Raw genomic sequence first — 16527 nt, forward strand, 5'->3', positions numbered from 1 at the left:
TTTATTTCACAAAGGTTCTGAGCAAAGCTGGGATTTAAAAATAAATAAATAAAAACAAATGAGACCTGCTAGTTATTTATTTTAGTTGAAGCACACTGCACACTACTTGAGCCCTGTAAAGAAGAGTGTGGCCCAAGAAGTCATTACTTTTTAAAGGCTGAAAACAAAGAAGAATGAAAGCACTACAGAAAGATTTTAAGACGTGGCGTGTGTCTGTGTAGGGGGTGGACTGTTGGGGACAGGAGTGGGCAGGGAAGACACATACTTTATTCAAATATGGCATAAACTTTATTCAAATATGGCTGAATTATGCTTAAATCCTCTCTCCCAAATTAAGTCACCATATGCTGACTGTATTCCACATTTTGCCTCCTAAATTATGTAGCAAAAATATTGCACATAAATCATATTTGGTTATACTCAGCTCTGAGTGGATTCGTGTAACTTACTTTAAATTCAATTTCAACTGTTTTATTTTGTTCTCAGAATGAATGTTTTCTTTTTTTAATGGCAATCTATGTGTTAGAGTTTTAATTTTATTTTGCATTACTAGTGGCCTAATATGTTTTCATGAAAAACTCTTAAACTAGGAATTAGTCTCTCTTTAATGTCTATGAAGCACATTGATGTTAATATCGAATGAGAAAACATGCATTTCTTTCAAACAAGTTATTGTTTTGTGAATATGGATTTTAAAAAGAGATTAATAATGCCTCTTGTTTCAGTCACAGTGGTGTGCCTAACTTCATAGTGTTTGTTCAGACAATAAATGTAACTCATTCTAAACATGCAAGCATGCGTGTCAGTTGTAAAGTCCTAGTTTGAGTGTCATATAACAGTGTGGGAAAAAAATGACTTTGATATGTCTTCTTAAGAAAGCAAACAGACACCACAGCATTGAGAGAAAATTTGCACTTAACATTTTATTTATTTTTTCCTTAAAGGATTGAATGATAAGCACTGAAAAACAAAACAAAACAAAACAAAAAACCCAACACATTGTAAAGACAAAAATGTGCATCTTATGTGACTTAACTTTTGGAAGAGAAGTTTGACAGGACAGCCTGACCATGCACATTCATTGTTGAGAAACGAGAGTTAGGGAAGTGACTGACACCAGGTCACACAGCAAGCTGCTCCAGGATTCCACACGCCCATAATTTTTTTCTGTGGAAACGCCAGAGCCTGAGGAGTGACACAGAGTCCGACTAATGCTGCTGGTGGCCCTCAGCACAAACTGTCAAACCACTCTGAATCATTTCTTCATCACTGACCAATAAATAAATAAATGGCTCTGGAGGTAGAAGCTTCCATCTTTCAAATTCCATGTGAGAATTAGAAATGTGTCCCAAATGCCTAATTAAGTACCAATATGGTCACTTTCCTTGGAAGTGACATTTAAGGTGGCACATGGGCTCAGTTTAAGACATCAGCTTGAATGGTGGGAAAAAAATTTGTACATACTGGTTTAACTATTTTCATAGCTATTTGATTTAAAATTATTTAAATTATTAAATAAAACTTGTCTGATTTTTACAGGTATGCATACTAATAAATAAAACTACCATTCATTTTCTCATGTTTGTTCCATGACCCTAGTGTGATAAATTTTTGTCATAGAATACAGAGAAAGACACAAGGCGGAGTTAGAGAGAATAGGCAATAAGAAGTACATTTTTTAGGGTGAGTGCAAGTCCAACACTTTTAAATACACAGAAGAATTGGGGATACTCTTAATTCTCAAAATTATGCTTTATTAGATCATAAGTCTTTCAGGTATAATTGTGAAATAAATATATGTATTACTTTGGTTCTCAACTGCATAATTGAGGCAACTTTAAAATTTAACAGGAAAATGTGTTGTCCATCATTTGTGGGACAATATAATAATATATAATTAAAATGAAACATGATTTGTTCCAACATAGCTAATTGTTACAGGTACAATGATCTGTTCTAAAGAAAAACTGGAATTTTGTCTGTAGATAAATGTTAAACTGTGAAATTCTACCTAGCAGATTTTTAGAAATAGATATGAAGTAGCATAATAAAAAAAGTCCAAATTATCAACTAAATTGCCTCTCCAGGCCATTTAGAGCAAATTCACTGGTCAATAGTCACAAAGATTTTGTCAAAACTGGCAGGTTAGCATTATAAACTTTTATAATGCTAACTTGAACTGTTTGAAATATCATACTTATATTCCTATAGTATTTTCCAACTTCATTTAACACAATTTTGCCCTCAGATTTTCACCATATATGTATGCTATAAAATCTTCCATGAAATAGCAGCAAAGAAGATACTGAAAAATAGTAATTAATTCACATACAAGGTAATATTTCAAAATTATCAAGGCTTTTTCTCATCAACCAAGATAGACTATTGTTTGTAGTATAGTTCCTTATACAGATGTTTTGTAAGTATCTATTGATTATTATTTATTTTTCATTAAAGGGTCTAATTTGACTGATTCCAAAATTTTTCAGCATACTTAAAATTAATTTGTTATGACTGTCCAGCTGCTGTGCTTTAAAAAGTTAATATGACTCACTGAAATATAGAATTAATGTGCATCAAAGTTACTAACCAAAGTATGAATAAACCAAGCAGATTATAAAATATTTCCCAAAACATTTAAAGTACACGGTCCTTATGGTACTTTAAAAAAGCACTGTCATAAGATGTCTAGTTAGAACTAGAAACTGGTTAGCATACGTTATGGCTTATATCTTGATATCCCTCTGAAACCTCAGGTGCTCATAGGTGATTGGATCATGCATATACGACATTGGCTTAATCCTCTGATGGGTTAATGACTGGGTATGACATCAGGAGGTGATGCCTCAAAGGACGTGGTCGGTTACTATGGGCCTGGGCTGGAAGGGTTGTGTATATATGTGTGTCCTTTCTCCTTTGACATTGCCCTGCTTCCTGTTTGCCATGGCATGAGTTCCTTTTCCTCTGTCAGGTCACCCTGCCTTCAAATCAGCCAGTTATGGATGGAAAATTGTACAGACTGAGCCAAATTAAACCTTTTCGCCTTTAATTTGTGGGTGTCAGAGATTTTGTCCCAGTAATGAGAAAGTAACTATGAAAATGACCTATGAGGCAAAGAAACTATAATCTTTGAAAATACCTTTTTTATCAGAGTAAAATTGACCAAGTTAACATATTACTTCACAAAACTTGAGCTCATAATTAAATAAAGTTAGCAAACTCCAAAAAGTGTATTACTTCATAAATTAAATAATTGTTTCAAATTGATAAAAAGTCCCAGTATGAAAGGACATGCTGCTATTCATATTTCTTTTTTGCTTTATTCCTAGTTGTAAATGATTTTCTTTGGTGGGTTTTTTATATCAGTTCTTTTATAATTCTTTTGTTATCTTATTGTGTATAAATTTTCCATTGTTACTTTTAAAAATTTACCAAGAACACAGTTGTGTTAAAATAACATAAATTATCTTCCAGTGCTAAAGAAGAAAAGCCTGATTTAGGTCTCACCAAACTACAATTAAAATGTCAGCAGACTGTGGCCCTGTATGGGGTCTGTAGAAGAATGTTTGTGAATCAGTTGGTTAAGTGAAACTACATTTATGGTGGCTACATAAACAAAGCCCTTCAGTTCTCACTGTCAGCTGAGGACCCATTCCGGTTATTGTCTTGTGAGCCTCTTTCTGGCTTCACAGTCAGAAATGGAGTACCCAGTTTTCATGTTGAACCATTTTGCCTTCCTCTTCCATTTTAAGGATTTATACAGTGACATTAGATCTATCAAGATAATCCAAGAAAATTTTGCCCACATCAAATTCTGTACCCTTACCCACACTTGGAAACACTTGTCATATAAAGTAACACATATTCAAACTAAGTAGTTTAGGACATGGACAGCATTGAAAAGAAAATTATTAGGCCTTGTCATGGTATGTGGGGGGCCTCCAGACCTCATGCATTTGCATTGTGCATTTGTGATTGCTTCATTGTCTAGTGCTTGGATTGGAGGTGTGAGTGCTGCACTGTCCTAGGGGTGGAGCCAGGATATAATGTAATGACAGGAAGGTGTGTCTTGCTCTCTTGCCAGTTTCTGCCTTGCTTGCAGCCACTATGAACTGTGGCCCCCCGCCATGCCACCCTACCTTGGAGCCAATTGAGTATGGACTGAAACCTCCAAAAATTGTAAGAAATAAACCTTTCCTTTCCCAACTTTGACTTCAGGTATTTTGTCTCGGCAATGAGTAAAAAGTAACTAAGACAGGCATATCATATAGTATAAGTTAAAATTAACTGATTATAAGTAAATTTACAAAGTTGTGAGTCCATGACTCATACCAGTTGTAGAATGTATTCTGCCATTTGCTCCAGCTTCCCCTGTGCTAGATTATAGGAACTTCTCAACTCAGCCCTAGGCAATCACTGATTTGCTTTCTGTCTTTTATACATTTTTTTAGGATGTTTTCTCAACTAAAAATCACACAGTAGGTCATAATTGTCATTCTTGTTTAGCACAATGTTTGTTTCAGTGTACATCAGTAATTTGCTCTTACTGCTGTAGCATTTTATTGACTGTATCATATTTTATCTATCCACTCAGCAATTAACAGATATCTGGAGTATATCCAATTACTGATTAGCTTGAATAAGGCAACGATGAATATGTCCATACATGTCTCTGTGCCTAAATATATATTTCATAAATTCTTAGGCATAGAATATCTGCCCCATAAGCTAATTTCATGCTTATTTTTTCAGAAAACTGCTTGAAAAGTGGTCATATTATTGTATATCCTTCTAATAACACATGAGGGTAGCAGTTTTTCACTTATTATTGTCTTTCTTTTGATTATAATTTACATTTAACTAATGACTTACAAGTTTGAGGGTATTTTCACATGCATATTAGCCATATGTATCACCTACTGATACATCTATCCATGTATAAACCCATTTTTAATTAAGAATTTTTCATTTTCTTGAATTTAGAGTTATTTATATATTTCAGATATAAACCGACCTGCAGAACTTAGATATTGGAGAAGTGCTTAGCTTGAACCCTTTCAGTGTTCCCTACACTGCAGACAATGTCATGCAGTGCTTCCATCAGCCTCAGACTAGCAGAACAGATAATCAAACCACAGTATTTCAAATCTATTCCTTAGCCTGTTTTCCGTATGGCCTATGAGCTAAAAGTTCTTTTCATAGCTTAAAATATTGTTTTCCATTTTAAAGGCAATATTAAAATGATAAAGAAGATAAAGTAGGAGACCATGAGAAGGATGAGAAATATATAACATATAAGGTGCACAAAACCTGACATAGTATCTGACTCTTTATCAGTCAGTGTTTACGTGAAAAACAAATATAACACAAGATATACAAATATACAGGAATTTACAAGACTGGCTTACAGAGACAGATGTGGGAGAGTGCAGACAACGTCTGGAGGCTGACAGATCCAGTCACAAGTCTGGAGCTCACTGAAGTGTCCTGTGTACGTCACGTAAGGAGATCAAAGGGTCTGTGTTGCAATGTTAAAAGAGTGTGCACTAGAAGGCTGGTGGTTCTGCGTGGGAAACTGAAGAGTCTGAGCTGAAAGCCAGAAGATGAAGTCCAAAGTCAGGGTGAAAAATGGGGCTTCTCTGAAGAATGGGAAGCACTTTGGTTTGCTTCCATTTGCATCCAGGTGATGAGTTGCCCTGGGTTGGGTTTTCTACACCCTAGGATGTGGAGTTGTTGATCCAGTTTAGTTGAGCTTCTCTTAATCAAGTTGATGCAATCAGTCAACCATCACAATATTCCATTTCCAACCAGAGCGCTGCCAGGTATGGGCATCACCCAGCACTCTATTTATTATGACTTTCAACTTAAAAGGAGAACTCTAAAATCAATTTTACATTTTAAACTGGATTTTATGATGAATTTATCATATTTTCCAGTATGCCTAAATTTTCTTACTCAGTACAAGTATTTGTGGAGGCATATCAGTAATACAGAATAGTAAGAATAATTTTGGTATATTGGTGCATGAATAGTTCATAGATCTTTTCTTGATCAATGACTAAAATTTTTCTAAGCCTTTTGTCAATTTCTAAAAAAATGTAATGAATGGTTTTGTCCATTTCTTTTTTAATTTTCTAGTTGCTTCTTTAGGAGTTTCCTCATTTCACTTAGTAACATCCATACATCTCTTCCTTTTTATAATTATTTTTTAAAACCCCTAAATATAACACTATGAAGAAAATAAAAATCACACACTAATTCATTTTATTAAATATGTATTAGGCAGAACGAGCTGGCACATAAAAATTGGAGGATTTAAGAGCTAACAAGACAAAAATGTAGCAACTTTATTTTCAGGATTTATAAAAGTCCTGAGATTACAAAGCTGCCAAGTGGCTGACAGGTGTAGCAGTACATTACATAAATATTTATAAATTATAAAACTGGAGACTAAGTAATTGGTGGCAAATTTTCCAAAGGATCATGTTTCTTCTAAATGTGACATCTACAGCCAAGGCATGTTTTCTGGGAAGGATGAGAAATAAGTCCATCCCTGATGCTGAATTCTTCTTTCACACTACGTTGTGAAGATGAATAGACACCTGATACACTGCATTAATATGTCTTGTCACAACTAAATTTTCTCACAGTTAATGCTGCTGCCACTCTCCTCTGACATCTTGTATTAGAGCCTCAAATCGAAGACTTTTGAAGGCCAGAAGAGGGGAGGCTTGCTCTCTGGACATTTATATAATTCTATTTTCTCATGATTCATTTTTTAAACTACTTTAAAATCATATTAGCTTGTTTGCTATTTGGATACAAATAACCAGTCTATGCATTTCTTTTGAAAAAAAAAAAGGAAAATGATATGCTTAAAATGCTGTCTTCTATATGCACAAACTTACCTTTTCTCCTCATTCCATAACTCTTAATTTAATCCCCAAAGATTATCTTTCCGTAGAATCTATTAATTAATGTTCCCCTGTGAAGGAATACACTAAAGGAATAGCCAAGGCTGTAGAGCTGTGCAACAGTATCAAAACCGTGTTTTATTTCATTAGTTCAGGTTTAGTTTAGAGAATGTGAACATGGAGATTGGTAGAATCTTATCTTGCATTCTGCCCATTCTAATTCTCTCTTAATAATAAAATTCTCAGCTGTTTGATATGCTCTGCATTATAGACACAATCTGATTATATCTACAAGTTTTCTTCAGACTCTGATTTTGCAATATTCTTAGGAATTTCTGTAAGTGAACTCACAGGGAAAATGATTCCCCTCAATACCCAATCAAATTTTCATATCAATTAAGAAATCTGACAGCAGCTTTAATAGATTTCCCACTTGTGAATACAAGCACTTTGTTAGAACAACTACTTCCTACTTCCTTCAATCCTTTCAAATTCTTCCCTAGGTTTTTATTCAGAAAAAAAAAGCAAATAGTTCAATTGTTATGGCATACGGTGATCTGTCTTACAATTAACAAATAAAACTAAAAATTTAAGGTAAATGACTGATCATTCAACCCCTAGAAGATGTAAAATATTCAAAGAAAACTTTTCGAAAAAATACAGCAGTTCTATTTTAGTAAAGTATTAAGTCATATTTTTTTCTCAGAAGTAACATTCTCTGAATGTTGTAGTTAGTAAAACTTACTCTAACTTATAAAAAGTAACTCTAACATTTCTAGCTGAAATAAATATCACATTATATCCTATTCCTTGAACTATGAAGTCACTAAAATTTTTTATAAAGATGTGAAATAAAACATGGGATGCACTCTTATTTAAAATTTTTTTATTTTAAAGAGGGTAAAATTGAAAACAACAGAACAAAACAGAACATAAAAAAACAATATAAGAGACATACATTTCAAAGCAAGACAATCAGAGATCCTCACTCTCTATTGTATTGTCTGTTTTCTTCTAAATAGCTGACCGTATCTTCACATACAGAGAATTCACATGAAACAACATAGCATAGAACTAATCTGAACAAGATGAGGAAGGTGTTTTAGGTCTTCAAGATCAGACAACAGGGAAGTTAACAATGGCTGTCATAGTGTCTCTCATTCTTTTCAAAATAGCTTCACATATGTTAAAATTAAACAAAACAAAACAGTCTAAAATCACTCTGAACAATAGTATTGTAGATTTTGCATCATGACTCTACGGAATCAGCACTAGGTACTGCAGTGTCTCTTTTTCTTCAAAGTAGTTGTTCATTTCATTGTGCATTATATGATCAGTTCTCATAAACTGTTTATAGGTTTTACGCATGCATGAGTCTCTACATGTATTTCTATCCTTTCTGTATTAGAGGGAGATGCAAAATAAAGCAAGACAAAACAAAACATATTGCTATAAAAACATGAAATGAAAAAGTCCTATAAAACCACAGTACAAGGGTTCTTCAGTGGTTACTGTGTTGTCTCTTGTTATCTTCAATAGAATTGTCTATATCATCAGGCATAATATAATTGAATATTGCAGTACATAACAACATTAATAAAAAAACATTGTAGACAGTGTAAAACTTCAAAAGCAGGCAATAATCAAAACCAGAATGGGTATTCTAGTGAATCTTGTCATCTTCAGTATAGTTGCCCATACTCTCAGACTTGATATTGTCAATCATAATAGATTTGAATAAAATATGTCGATACCAAACAACAACTTAACAAACCAGATTCAACTAAAATCAGTCATGGCAATACAGTATAAGTTATACAGGGCTTCAGATTAAGTTAATAGGAAATTAAGGATGATAAACATACTATATCCTGCTGCTTTGGGGATTGTTGTGCCCGCAAATCTAGTACAAGTGCTCAAACTGGAACAGAATATAAAATCTATCTAAACAGAGTGGTGTGAGTAATGTGGGTTTTAAATCCTGATACACTATTAACAATATTCTTTGCCTTCCTTTTTTAGACTATTCCTCCCCTTTCACTCCCATAGTGTGCACTGTGTATTTTGGGTCTTACCAACTCCCTCAGTTTTTAGATTGGAGGACAACTTGCTACTTACCTAAGTGGTTCCAAACCTTCTCATTCGTGGATTTGATCTCAAGTTATATTCCTTTACCTACAAAAGCCTGTCTTTCAACCTATCTGCAGGTGCTGGTCTAGTTGTCCCTATTGCTCTCTGGTTTCCTGAGACATAGAGCATTGTTTTCTCATATTTGATTTTCGGTCCATAAACCCTTTTTCAGGTTAATTATATTTCCTATACATCGCATCCTGGTGGACCTTACTTCCCGATCTACTCTGCATGTATTTCTTTTTTTCTTTTTGTTTTTTAGTGTATCAAGGCCATCTATATTACAGGTTATAGCCGACATTCTCTGCCTCATTTCTGCTAAATGAGATGCACTCTTTATGGAATTTTGGAAATTTAGAGAGCAACAAAATCACAGATATAAATATTATATAGTAAAGATCAATTATGAATTTGTGACAAAGTTGTGTTGTTTTTTATATATTATATAAAATATTTTATCAGTTTTAAAATTTATTTTGAACATTGTGGCATCCATGATTTAGTGATTTGCATAGCTTGTTTTAAAACCTGCAAATTGAGAGAGATACTTCTTAATATCAAATGTTTGAATAAATATTTGAATGAAAATCTCAGAAAGATAAAATTCTCAGGCAAGCTTATCACTTCTAAAGCCTATTTGAAACCCTTAGGCCTGCAGAAAGTAGTATTTGTTGTATACCTGTGTAAAGAGAGAAAATTTCTGATATAAAAATATATGCATATTTAAAGAGTATTTATATTTACCTATTTCTTTTCAAGACTAGCTGCATATCCTGTTTTTCACAAAATAGGTTTATTCTCAATGCTTTCCCTTTGTTAAGCCTCAGCCCTTTGCTGTATCCTTTTTTCTAGCCAAATGGAAAGGTGAACAGCAGCTTTTAAAGAACTCAGTGCTGTAGCCAACTGGAATGTTAGGACCAAAAGCTATTATCTCAGTCTTCCACCTGCCATCCCTGCTGCCTCCTGCACCAGGTGTATCTTACTTCCAGCCTGAGTAAAAATCCAGGCAACTTGACACTCATCCCTACAGGTGGCCACTAGCTATCTTGTGTCATCAACTCATTTACAGCAACTAACAGGCCAACTGCTGAAAGAATATTTTTCTTCATTTTCAGGCTAAATCAATATTAACTCTGAAGGATTCCAATCTGTAAGTACCTATCAGTTTTTCACCTTTTTCTCCCCCATTGAAAGCTGTTAGAGTAGAAATATAGTATCAAATTAGACTTCCAAGAAAGTATGGTTCAGATTAATGTAGTGCAGAAGCCCACGTTTGTTAGTAATTTTTCAAGTTTTGCCAGAGTACTCACTAAATGTCCTTAGGCAAACTCTCTAAACATTTTCCCTGAGATTCTTCAACTGAAAAATAGAGACAGTATAAAATGCAGTTTTCTAAAATATAGAGCAACTCCTCTCACAAATCAGAATTGACCACTTGTTATTATAACAGAACTTAAATAAAATCAGAACCTGAAAGTCTTAATTCATAACACGTGGAACACATGCCCTTTGCTGGTGATTTCTGCCTTTTAATTTTAGAACTACCTACTTCATTAAAGTCTCACAGTTTCTAAATGTAAGTTTTCTGCCCTATGGGATGGTCACAATTTAATGGTTTCAGATATCTTATGTTCATATTAACTCAAGACTGGTTGATTTGCAAAATATTTTGGGCTCAGAAATAGCATTTGGCATGCATTCTTCAGGATCAAAGATCCTAATGTATTCTTAATAAGTAGACCTTGAAAAAGAGATCTATGCTATTACATGTTCATACTGAGCACAGCAACCGCAGGCAGATCAATAGCTTTAGCTAAGTTTAATTTTTAAGTCCTTAGGATTTGATAATCAGCTCCCATTGTTTAGAATGTTGGAGTGAATTCATGAACCTAATTAATGGAAGATCAAATATTTTTGGATTGTTGCTTATCTGTTACCATTTTCATCACAACCTTTCCCTGACGTAAACATGTCCCCAGAGTGACAGCGTCTACCTTGCAGTGGAAATGAACATCGAGAGAAACAAACCCAGCTGCCACTTCTCTGCTTACGGCTCAGATCCCAGCAAAGTGCGGAGGGAAAGGGCCATGCTGAGGAAGGTGGTGGTGCCTCTTGAACACCTATAATTAGATACTGAATCTTAACTTACTGGAAGAGGTCAGCCAGACTTTTTCAGTAAGAACTTTACTTTCACTGATTTTATGACAAAATCTTAGAAATTACTTGCAAGTTTCTGACATCAGTGAAATCTTGTGTCTACTACAAGGTTCCACCCAGTCATAGTCTGAGTCTGTGATCCAAAGAGAGAATCTCAAAAGGTAGGAGCAGTTTCAAATTCATATGTGCTATGGAGACGAAACAGTGCTCTAAACAGTTTCTTTTTATACTGTGCTCTTGATATTTCCAACAATACTTGTCTTTTTGGGTGTTGATTCGGTTGACTTACTTCCCCATTAGGATGAATAGGACACATGCCCATTTTTGTTCTTGGGTCCGATCATCTGCAGGCTGTTTCACTGGAGAACCTGCTACTGCCCAGGTCTGTCATGTAAACAGCACTACCATCTGCTGGTGTTTATCTCTAACTGCAGCAGTGACTGGGAATGAGAACAGCAGACTTAGCCTGCTAAAGTTTGTACGAATTTTCTAGTCATTGGCTAAATTCTCTAATTTTACCACCAATAGCACAAAGTAGAGAGGTCTTGAGTTGTTGTAATACATGGTTCACTTTTTCAACGATAAATTTGGACATTAATAAAATAATAGCAGTTTAATTAGTTAACATACCATTGTTATAAGTAAACTTGCATGTGAACTTGCACGGTTTTGATTCCTACAGACGTTTGGGATTTCAAAGAGGAAGTAGCACAATAGAGATGAGGTGGACAGGGTGAGGTAGGTTTAAGGAACAAAATCTAGAAGATTCAGCAAGTGGGGTTTAGCTCACCTGAGTTGTTTAACTGGCATTTATTAGTTAGGCTCTTTCGTTCTTAGGTGACAAGTATTGCCTGAAACAAACAGAACCTTCTTGTGGTATCCTTTGGTTTTCTAAAGCATGAACTTTCAGGTGAGCTGGAGTCATCCTATAAATGGAGCCTTGCGGCATTAGAAACTGTTATTACATCTTCCAGTCTTTATAGGCCAAGATTGGAGCCTGTTGAGAAAGGATTTAGAGAAGCCTAACTAGATGTTGCTCAAAATGAAAGCCTTTGTCACTACTCTTTAATGCAAATGTGTGTTTCTTGCCAAGAGTTAGATGATCTGTGGATTCCCTTAATTAAAAAAATGGTTTGGATTTAGGGAACTAAGCTAAATACTATGGAGGAATTTTAAAATGATTTGATCTTGGTCTTGAGTAATATACTACAGAAAATAAACTGCTCAGGTGGGCGTAGTCAATCCATGCTAACTAAAAAGAAACACTAACTTTAGCCAGATGTGGTGGCTCATGCCTGTAATCCCAGCACTTGGGAGGCTGAGGCAGGAGGGTCGTTGTGAGTTCAAGACCAGCCTGGACTACAAAGTGAGCTCAAGGCCAGCCTGAACTGCATAGCGAGACCCTGTCTCAAAAAGACCAAAAAAACAAAACAAAACAAAACAAAAAAAAAACCCACAACAGCTAATTTGTTCTAAAAGCCCACTATACATTGGAATTTCTCTCGGATACAACACTGCAAATGGGAATCCACATCTGTACAAGGGCAGAACGGCACAGATGACTCCACTAATAAATTCATAGGAAAGGAAACACAAATAGAATTGTCTAATCAACAACAGATGAAAAATAATGCAAATAGCAGACTTTTACTGAAGTGGGACTGACAAGCTCTGCGGTTTTTGGCAGTGGCTTATAAACCATAGAGTATATTAGTGCCCTCTCTCCGTGTCTCTCTGTTCTGTCTCCATCTCTGTCTCTCTTTCTCTCTCTCTCCTCTCCCTCTGTGTGTGCGTTAGAGTTTTAACCTAGGACCCCTTACATGCTGTAAGGTAGTATAATCCTTAAGCTATATTCCACAACCCCAAGCAGTACTAACTTATATGTTACTTTCTACACAAAATCTGTAACCCAGTTTTCATGTGATTTTACATTCAAGTGTTAAAAAAATAACAACAGGTTATTTTTGAGGTGGAAGAGCTGAATATTTTGCAGCTTACTAATACAATTGTAGAGATTCACTTCTAAGTTCTACTATAGAGTTTGTCTGTGATCACTAAGTAAACATCACGTACCAACCTGACTTGTCAAAGTGTTAGGTCCTCTTACTGCATTGAATCTACTGCTTTGGCTAGTGTTGTTTTATAAGGAAAGAATAAAATTAAGAAGGAAGGAAAGGAAACAAAAAGGAAAAGAAATAAATTTACACATGAATGCATTCATCTGTGGTTATTGTTATGGTTTACAGGGAGAGAGCCTCCCCTAAAGCCTCATGCACTTAAGGGGGGCTTTGGGGAGGTGATTGGCCCGTGGGGGTCCCCTGTTCATCAGTGGACTCATCTACTGCTGAGTTCAGAGGCCTAGTGCACTGTTAGAATGTAGTGCCTGGCTGGGGGAGGGAGGTGACCAGGTGTGTGGTCTGAAAGTCAGGTATCCTTCTCTTTATTCTCTGCCTCTTGGATTGCTATTAGGAGAGCAGATTTCCTCTAAGACAGACTATTTATTATAGTCTTCCATTGTGCCTTTCCTGGCTCAGAACTGGCAGAAGATGAACGGAAATCTCTAACACAGATAGACCTCTTCTCCTTACATTGTGGGTATTGTGTGTTGTGTTATAGCAACAAGAAGTGACTCGGAAAGCCATCCACGGGTTACAGCACCGCAATACAAATCCTGATTCTACCCTTGCTTTAAAGTCAGTTACATTAACATTGATGAGTACAGAAGAGAAAATGTCATAAAACAAAAAGGGTTAAAGGATCTTTTTCAGTCTATTCTAGCTATGATATATCATTAGAAAGAAGAACAGTTCTACTCATGATTTATAGATTAGCTCTTTAACTATCCATGCAGCTGGAAAGCTTAGGAAAGCATTAGTGACTTCTCTATGGATACACTGAAATATGAACATTTGTAGACACAGTGAAACTAGACCAAATAATAACAGGTTTATTTAACCATCTTTTCCTATAAAAATCAAAATATATTAAATACTTTTCTATACTTGTAGACTTTTTCAAAATAAAAGGCCACCTCTTCAAATAGTTTAGGCATTTTGAGTAGGATGAATAGTCTATAATAACCACACATCCCTGTTAAGGGGGAGTCAAGGCAGCCATGAGCAAAATGTTACTGAATAAGTTTTACTGTACCTAACTTATTGCCAACCCTGTACTGGAATTTGGGTATTGTATTTTCTAACATCAGCTATTTCACTAAAATCATTACACAGACATACATGTGTTTGTATTTGTGTGCATGGGTGTGTGTGTGTGTGTGTGTGTGTGTGTCTGTGTGTCTTGACCGTGCCCCTTAAAATATTCTATATTGCTTGTTTTTAAAGTAAACTTGTACTCACTGCTTATGATATTAAAGAATATTAGTAATATAACAAAGTTTTAGTAACTTCCTGAAAGCGAACAGTGAAGACAAGATGTGTAAAGAGTTTGAACTTAACAGTTAACACAGCTGTTTCAGTGCAGAGGCTTTGCGAGGACAGCATACAGTTCACGATTTAATGATTTAGAATGATGGACACGAGCCTTTTTTTTCTTTCAGTGTCCAGGACCTTTACTTTGAACTACATCCCAGGCTCTCTTTATTTTTTAATTTAAGACAGTGTCTCCTTAAGTCACTAAGTTGCCTAGAATAGGCTTGAACTGCCAGTCCTCCTGACTCAGCCTCCCAGAGTTCTGCGGTTAGAGGCATAAATTAATATATCCATCCGAGGTGGTTGTTTTGAGGAGAGAGTTTCACAAGTCTTGAAAAAAAGAGTATTTTGAGCTACCTGGAGAAAGTCGAATGGTCTAATGTTCACATTAATGGATTTTTATCTCTTGGGACAATGGTTTAAGTAAAACTATATGGAAGAAGACAAAGAATATTAAAGCAGTACTAAAATACTCGAGTGTCATATATGTATATCACATATATAGTATTAGAGTAGTAATGTCTTTTTTAAGGAAAATTATTGATTTTTCCTTTTGTTTTGAAAAAAATATTTTGGGGCAAAGAGTAATATTTTAATAATGATTTTAGTCATATTGTTTTAAATGGTTGTGTACTGTATGGCAAAGTGAAATGATAGTATAATGTATAAAACTGTATCATCGTAAGATGTAAATTACTTGGGTGGCTTGACCAAGTGGTATTAAAATATCCACAAAGCAGTATAAAAACAAATTCAGAGTAATTTAATTGTTTTCCACAATAAGTAAATTCAAATTCCACAAATGAAAAGTAAATAGATATTAGGAAAAATGAATCAAAAAATATAAGAAAATATTTAAGGATGGTATAAAAACTAAGAAATTCCATAAAATTTAAAGGAAATATACTAAATACATGCACGAGGCTGTACTGTCATTGTTATACAATGAATGACCCTAATCTAAGAATATTTCACATGACACTCCAAAAAGACTTTATTTCTTTACACAAATTAAAATGCAGCAGGTAATATTTTTAGAGAACCAGACTGGCTGATTTACTCTCGTATGCATGTGAAAAGCATCAGGAGAGGGGCCAGGAGGCTTCTACCAAGAAGGCCAAGGCTGCAGGAAAAGTACAAGCACCAAACAAGGAGTCCAGGCATCAAAGGTCGTTTCCTAAGACACTGATATTTGAGGAAATACAAGATCCACATCTCAGAGCAAAATCTGTTACCAATTCTAGAATTCTAAATTGAAGTTTATGATGGCAAAAGCTGACATCATCTAGCTACCTGAAATAATGCATCCATTCATCAAATTTGTTCTATGCCCAACCGAGCGACACCCTTGAATATACTCAAGACTATGTGCAAAGCACTCATTTTCAAAATAGCAAGTTATTACTATGCATATATTTATATGTCTTTCCATACCACCAGCACTATATGTAGAAGGTTACCTCAAGAATAAATCACATAAGCGCATTTTAAGAAAGTATTTGGGGCCATGTACAGTTAATGGTATACTACAATTATGTGGATTCCTGGAGGAACTCACCTTTCGGCAGTTTGTGGGTTTTGCTAATTCTGGAAATAAATGGATTGCTCCTTTTGTATTTTTAGACATTCCTATTGCATAAAGCAAGAGCAATTCAAGTATGACTTAATTCACAAGAACGATCAGGAACGGCTAACAAGGCTCTCACTAGAAGTTGTCCAAGACAAACAAGTTATTTTCTGTCTTTGAATTTATAACTCATTAAAATCGTATATCACCAGAGTTGCTCTTAAATTGAAGAGCAGGAAAATTTCAAATAGTTGTTTTTCCAAAATTGTTCATTGCTGACTACAGGTAGCACTGAGCACTTCAAAGCCTTCCTTTTCATCTTTAAATATTT

The sequence above is a fragment of the Cavia porcellus genome, unplaced genomic scaffold (genome assembly GCF_034190915.1).
Source record: "Cavia porcellus strain 051 isolate PalLab524CR breed Dunkin Hartley unplaced genomic scaffold, mCavPor4.1 scaffold_24, whole genome shotgun sequence".
NCBI lineage: Eukaryota > Metazoa > Chordata > Mammalia > Rodentia > Caviidae > Cavia > Cavia porcellus.